At 45.8% G+C, this 8,326-nt stretch overlaps 1 pseudogene; it reads right to left on the reverse strand.

Annotated features, from left to right (window-relative positions):
- Positions 1-160: 160 nt before the first annotated feature.
- Positions 161-6,756, reverse strand: LOC120023790 (annotated as a pseudogene).
- Positions 6,757-8,326: the final 1,570 nt, after the last annotated feature.

Below are 8,326 nucleotides of genomic sequence, written 5' to 3' on the forward strand. Positions count from 1 at the left end.
GTGTCGTAACAATATGACACCAGTAGGGGGCGGTGGTGTATTACAGTATATACTGAGGCAAGGGCCCAATCCCAAATGGACATCTAACTGAAGGAGCTCTATCACCACAGCAACCCTCCATACCCCTCTACTGTTCAGGGCCATATATAGTATTCCAGGGCTAGGCCAGGTTGAGGTCAGTGGGGTCGGCTACAGGGTTATCAGAGGGGGTGTCCTCCAGGGAGGCCTCCACAGTGTTGTTCCAGGGGCCGTCCGCCTGGGGGTCAGAGCTGTTGGCCGAGGGGGTCTCCCCGACCACCAGGCCCTGAGAGGGGGTCACCTCGGGGGCCTGGGAGGGGGTGGGTGGCCGGTTGGCTGGGAGATCTGAGGGGGAGTCAGAGATGGTGCTGGAGGGGATGTGTGTGGCATTGGGTGTGTGTGAGGTGTTGAGTGTGTGTGTGGCGTTGGGTGTGTGTGTGGCATTGGGTGTGGCGTTGGGTGTGTGTGTGGGGGTAGGTGTGTGTGGTGGGGTTGGTTCCTGGGGGTCAGAGCAGACAGCCTCTCCCTCAGCTACGTACCACACCTCATTGTGTCTGTTCATCAGCTTCAGAGGACTGGAGAGAAACACAGGAAAGAATCAATACAGAAAGAGAGAGAGGGTGTTCATATAGGAAGTGGGATAGATAGAGAGACAGACAGAGACAGAGACAGAAACAGAGGACAGAATCAATACTGAGAGAGAGAGAGAGAGAGAGAGAGAGAGAGGGGGGTGTGTATGTGTATTTATGAGATCATAGTATGTGTGTGTGTATCTGAGATTAGTTTGTGTGTGTGTTTGTGTGTGTGTATCTGAGATTAGTTTGTGTGTGTGTGTGTGTGTGTGTGTGTGTGTGTGTACATGCAAAAATGTGTTTGTGCATATGTGTGTGTCCAGGCCTACCTGTCGTAGCCCACTCCGTAGTGGTAGGTGTGGTTGTAGTCAGCCTGGACTCTGGCCAGCTCCTTGGTCAGTAGGTGAGCATGAAGCCTGGAGGTCACTGATAACATCCAGCCTCCGTAGCTACGCACGTACACATCCAGAGGGCATCTCAGTAAAGTAGAGCTAGAGAGAAACATCCCAACAACAATAACACATTAGAACATCACTGATAACATCCAGCCTAGATTAGTTCACACAGACATAATGACATGACACAATTCCTTAGAATTCAAGGCATTATCCCCTCTGATAGAAATAACTCCAGAACCATAGAGCATTATCCCCACAGATATATAGATCATAGAGCATTATCCCCACAGATATATAGATAATAGAGCATTATCCCCACAGATATATAGATACAGCATTATCCCCACAGATATATAGATAAAGCATTATCCCCACAGATATAGATCATAGAGCATTATCCCCACAGATATATAGATAATAGAGCATTATCCCCACAGATATATAGATCATAGAGCATTATCCCCACAGATATATAGATCATAGAGCATTATCCCCACAGATATATAGATCATAGAGCATTATCCCCACAGATATATAGATCATAGAACATTATCCCCACAGATATATAGACCATAGAGCATTATCCCCAATATCCCCACAGAAATATAAAGCATTATCCCCACAGATATATAGATAAAGCATTATCCCCACAGATATATAGCTCGTAGAGCATTATCCCCACAGATATATAGATAAAGCATTATCCCCACAGATATATAGATAAAGCATTATCCCCTCTGATAGAAATAACTCCAGAACCATAGAGCATTATCCCCACAGATATATAGATCATAGAGCATTATCCCCACAGATATATAGATAATAGAACAATATCCCCACAGATATATAGATCATAGAACATTATCCCCACAGATATATAGATCATAGAACATTATCCCCACAGATATATAGATAAAGCATTATCCCCTCTGATAGAAATAACTCCAGAACCATAGAGCATTATCCCCACAGATATATAGATCATAGAGCATTATCCCCACAGATATATAGATCATAGAACATTATCCCCACAGATATATAGATCATAGAACATTATCCCCACAGATATATAGATCATAGAACAATATCCCCACAGATTTATAGATCATAGAATATTATCCCCACAGATTTATAGATCATAGAACAATTTCTCCCCTCATTTTGACCTCAGAACAGACCCAATTTGTTGGGGCATGGACTCTACAAGGTGTCAAAAGCGTTCCACAGGGATGCTGGCCCATGATGATTCCAATGCTTCCCATGCTTGATACACACGGGAAACTGTTGAGCGTGAAAAACCCAGCAGCATTGCAGTTCTTGACACAAACCGGTGTACCTGGCACCTACTACCATACCCTGTTCAAAGGCACTTAAATATTTTGCCTTGCTTATCCACCCCCTGAATGGCACATGTACACAATCCATGTCTCTATTGTCTTAAGGCTTAAAAACACTTCTTTAACCTGTCACTTCCCCTTTATCTACACCGATTGAAGTAGATTTAACAAGTGACATCAATAAGGGGTCATATCTTTCACCTGGATTCACCTGGTCAGTCTACGTCATGGAAAGAGCAGGTGTTCATAATGTTTTGTCAACTCAGTGTAGATACACTACATGGCTGAAAGTATGTAACATCTCATTCCAAAGTCATGGGCATTAATATGAAGTTGGTCCCACCTTTGCTGCTATAACAGCCTCCACTCTTCTGGTAAGCCTTTCCACTAGATGTTGGAACATTGCTGCGGGGACTTGCTTCCATTCAACCACAAGAGTATTAGTGAGGTTGGGCATTGATTTTGGGGCGATTAGGCCTGGCTCGCAGTCGGCATTCCAATTCATCACAAAGGTGTTTGATGGGGTTGAGGTCTGGGCTCTGTGCAGGCCAGTCAAGTTCTTCCACATCGATCTCGACAAACCATTTCTCTATGGACCTCGCTTGTGCACAGGGTCATTATCATGCTGAAACAGGAAAGGGACTTCCCCAAACTGTTGCCACAAAGTTGGAAGCACAGAATAGTCTATGTCATTGTATGCTGTAGCGTTAACATTTCCCTTCACTGGAACAAAGAGGCCTGAACCATGAAAAACAGCCCCAGACCCTTATTCCTCCTCCACCAAACTTTACAGTTGGCGCTATGCATAGGGACAGGTAGCGTATTCATGGGATCCGCCAAACCCAGATTTGTCCGTCGGACTGCCAGATGGTGAAGCGTGATTCATCACTCCAGAGAATGCGTTTCCACTGCTCCAGAGTCCAATGACGGCAAACTTTACAAATCAAATCACATTTTATTGGTCACATACACATGGTTAGCAGATGTTATTGGTCACATACACATGGTTAGCAGATGTTATTGGTCACATACACATGGTTAGCAGATGTTATTGGTCACATACACATGGTTAGCAGATGTTATTGGTCACATACACATGGTTAGCAGATGTTATTGGTCACATACACATGGTTAGCAGATGTTATTGGTCACATACACATGGTTAGCAGATGTTATTGGTCACATACACATGGTTAGCAGATGTTATTGGTCACATACACATGGTTAGCAGATGTTATTGGTCACATACACATGGTTAGCAGATGTTATTGGTCACATACACATGGTTAGTAGATGTTATTGGTCACATACACATGGTTAGCAGATGTTATTGGTCACATACACATGGTTAGCAGATGTTATTGGTCACATACACATGGTTAGCAGATGTTATTGGTCACATACACATGGTTAGCAGATGTTATTGGTCACATACACATGGTTAGCAGATGTTATTGGTCACATACACATGGTTAGCAGATGTTATTGGTCACATACACACGGTTAGTAGATGTTATTGGTCACATACACATGGTTAGTAGATGTTATTGGTCACATACACATGGTTAGCAGATGTTATTGGTCACATACACATGGTTAGTAGATGTTATTGGTCACATACACATGGTTAGCAGATGTTATTGGTCACATACACATGGTTAGTAGATGTTATTGGTCACATACACATGGTTAGCAGATGTTAATGGTCACATACACATGGTTAGCAGATGTTATTGGTCACATACACATGGTTAGTAGATGTTATTGGTCACATACACATGGTTAGCAGATGTTATTGGTCACATACACATGGTTAGCAGATGTTATTGGTCACATACACATGGTTAGCAGATGTTATTGGTCACATACACATGGTTAGCAGATGTTATTGGTCACATACACAGGGTTAGCAGATGTTATTGGTCACATACACATGGTTAGCAGATGTTATTGGTCACATACACATGGTTAGTAGATGTTATTGGTCACATACACACGGTTAGCAGATGTTATTGGTCACATACACATGGTTAGTAGATGTTATTGGTCACATACACACGGTTAGCAGATGTTATTGGTCACATACACATGGTTAGCAGATGTTATTGCGGGTGTAGAGAAATGCTTATGCTTCTAGTTCCGACAGTGCAGTAATATCTAATAAGTAATATCTAACAATTCCACAACTACATAATAGACACAAATCTGAGTAAAGGAATGGAATAAGAATATATCTAAATATATTTATATGTACACCACTCTTGGCATTGCACATGGTGATGTTAGGCTTGTGTGCAGCTGCTCGGCCATGGAAACCCATTTCATGAAGCTCCCGACGAACAGTTCTTGTGCTGACGTTGCTTCCAGAGGCAGTTTGAAACTCGGTAGTGAGTGTTGCAACCGAGGACAGATTATTTTTCCGCGCTTCAGCACTCGGCGGTCCCGTTCTGTGAGCTTGTATGGTCTACCACTTCGCGGCATTGCCGTTTTTGCTCCTAGACGTTTCCACTTCACAACAACAGCACTTACAATTGACCGCGGCAGCTCTAGCAGGGCAGAAATTTGACGAATTGACTCCTATGATGGTGCCACGTTGAAAGTCACTGAGCTCGTCAGTACGGGCCATTCTACCGCCAATGTTTGTGTACGGACATCGCATGGCTGTGTGCTCGATTTTATACACCTGTCAGCAACAGGTGTGGCTGCAACAGCCAAAATCCACTCATTTGAAGGGGTGTCCACATAGTTTTGTAGCGATGCAGACCGTTCCCAGCTCCATAGCTGACTACTGTACAGCAGAAGAGAACATCTTGATTCATCATCTGTTGAGAACATCACTGTGTATACCTGCGTGGTGTAGCGCTAGGAACGCCAAGTTCCTGGGTTCAAATCCCGCAGGGGTCGCATGCTAGAAATATATATAAATATACACACTCACTACAACCGTAAGTGGCTTTGGATAAACACCTCTGCTAAAATGGCATACATCATAATGTTAATTGTGTGATGTGTTCGTTCCACCTGTTTCTGATTGGAGGGTTGGCCGGCTAGACTCACCTTGTCATTGGTGGGTGTGGGAGGCCTCTCCTGATAGGCTGCTGGAAGCAGGAAACTGAGGGTGTAGATGGCTGGTTCCCACATCCTGGTCTCCTCAGGGATCCTCACCAGGACTGGAGCAGTCATCTCCATCTGGAGACCTGGGACACACAGACATGTAGACACACAGACATGTAGACATGTGTAGACATGTAGACACACAGATATGTAGACACACAGACATGTAGACATGTAAACACACAGACATGTAAACACACAGACATGTAGACATGTAGACACACAGATGCACAGACATGTAGACACACAGACACAGCCGTACACACAGACAGACACGCAGACACACACAGACACGTAGACACACAGACACGTAGACACACACACACAGACATGTAGACACACAGAGACACAGCCGTACACACATATCCATTTAGAGGTGTATAGTATTCAAACACGCAATGCATTTCGTAGAGGTACAATGTCCTCAAATGTGTAAATTCAGACACACAGGACTAAACACACCCTCTCTCTCTCTTACCTCCGTTGTTGTCTCCAGGGATGTACTGAAACAGTCTCTCACCTCCGTTGTTGTCTCCAGTGATGTACTGAAACAGTCTCTCACCTCCGTTGTTGGCTCCAGTGATGTACTGAAACAGTCTCCTGAAGGCCATGGCTGCTCCCACCCCCATGAAGTAGGCCTCTGCATCCGTAGACACCCAACGAGTAGGACTGTAGTGACGGACCTGACAAACACACACACAAATATTATTAAAGGAGACGTTTTTAACATGTAGGTGCAGGTGTCCGTCTATCTCTCTCTGTGCGGGTGTGTGTGTGTGCGTGTAATGGTGTGTGTGTGCGTGTGTGTGTGTGTGATGGTGTGTGTGTGATGGTGTGTGTGTGTGTGTGTGTGTGTGTGTGTGTGTGTGTGTGTGTGTGTGTGTGTGTGTGTGTGTGTGTGGTGTGTGTGTGTGTGTGTGATGGTGTGTGTGTGTGTGTGTGTTGGTGTGTGTGTGTGATGGTGTGTGTGTGTGTGTGTGTGTGTGTGTGTGTGTGTGTGTGTGTGTGTGTGTGTGTGTGTGTGTGATGGTGTGTGTGTCCACTCACCTCATATTCATCTGTTTTGCACACCAGCTCATACTCCAGACATTCCTTTGACTCGGAGCAGAAACTGGAGTTGTTGCTGGGGCTAGAGGACAGGAGATACAATGACACACTGCTAACACACTCCATCACACACACGTGGTAAAGGTGTGTCATTGAAAAGGAGAGATTGTCTTACCCGACGCCGCCTTCAGCACCAACTGAAACCATTACAGCCATTAGAGCCACCAGCCCTGGGAACAACTCCCTGAGGACACACACACAGTTGTTCATGTTGACTGTCTATTGGTGTGTGTGTGTGCGTGTGTGTGATGGGGTGCGTGTGATGGTGTGCGTGTGATGGTGTGTGTGATGGTGTGCGTGTGTGTGATGGTGTGCGTGTGATGGTGTGCGTGTGACGGTGTGTGTGTGATGGTGTGCGTGTGACGGTGTGTGATGGTGTGCGTGTGATGGTGTGTGATGGTGTGCGTGTGACGGTGTGTGATGGTGTGCGTGTGATGGTGTGTGATGGTGTGTGATGGTGTGCGTGTGATGGTGTGCATGTGACGGTGTGTGATGGTGTGCGTGTGACGGTGTGCGTGTGACGGTGTGCGTGTGATGGTGTGCGTGTGACGGTGTGCGTGTGATGGTGTGTGATGGTGTGCGTGTGATGGTGTGCGTGTGATGGTGTGCGTGTGATGGTGTGCGTGTGATGGTGTGTGTGTGATGGTGTGCGTGTGACGGTGTGCGTGTGATGGTGTGCGTGTGATGGTGTGCGTGTGATGGTGTGTGATGGTGTCCGTGTGACGGTGTGTGATGGTGTGTGATGGTGTGTGATGGTGTGTGATGGTGTGTGATGGTGTGCGTGTGATGGTGTGCGTGTGATGGTGTGCATGTGATGGTGTGCATGTGCATGTGATGGTGTGTGTGTGTGATGGTTTGTGATGGTGTGTGTGATGGTGTCTGTGATGGTGTTTTCTGCAGAGGTACAATGGGGAACATTATCCTCAGAGGGCGAGAGAGCAGGGAGGGGTGTGTGTGTGAGAGAGAGAGAAAGAGAGATAAATAGGGAGAGAGATTTTGCTGCATCGTCATACTCTCTCTGCACTAGTCCCAGCATCAGCAGCAGAACAGGCGATCTGAGGTCACGGTGGAAAAGATAATGCTGCCAATGGTCTTAACTAGATCCTCATCAACCACTGACCTACTGCAGGGCAAAAACAATCCCGTTACTCAACTCAGCTAGCAACCGTTATTTAACGGTTGGAAGCGAGCCAACGGTGACGTTTCAATGCGGTAGACACACCGTGCTTGCCTTTCCTAAGCCAGGACCCGGTTAATATTGATGCAGCGGACCGAAACATGAGAGTGGGTGGCTCAGATACAGACTCTCTCTCTCTTTCTACCGCTCTCTCTCCGTGAGATGCGCAAGCAATGCGTCATTTTGCTGCTCGGGTCAATGTCACACCCACTTTACACTTTCTTTCTCATATTTTGTTATACAACTACAAAAAGTATTTCAAAAACCTTACCCATAGAATTACTCTCGTCCCACACACGTTGAAGTAAAACAAATAAACCTAACAAAATGTGTCCCATTTGCTTTAAGAAAACAATACGCAGTAATAAATACTAGCCCAACATAGTCCGCTGAACAGCAGCAAACATGCAGTATGAGAACTCACATTGTGTCGAGGAGTGTCCTGTCCCGTGTCCGTTATCCGCCGGTGAAATATGACTAGACTACTGCGTGCTTTGTGCGCTCTGGAGGACGACGTCACCCGGTTAGATCGGCAGTAGCTTTATAGTCTACTGCAGCTCTCAAGCTGCTTACGAAACCACAGCCAGGTCTGGGCTGGCCCAC

Source organism: Salvelinus namaycush, chromosome 2 (assembly GCF_016432855.1).
Source record: "Salvelinus namaycush isolate Seneca chromosome 2, SaNama_1.0, whole genome shotgun sequence".
In the NCBI taxonomy this organism is placed as follows: Eukaryota; Metazoa; Chordata; class Actinopteri; order Salmoniformes; family Salmonidae; genus Salvelinus; species Salvelinus namaycush.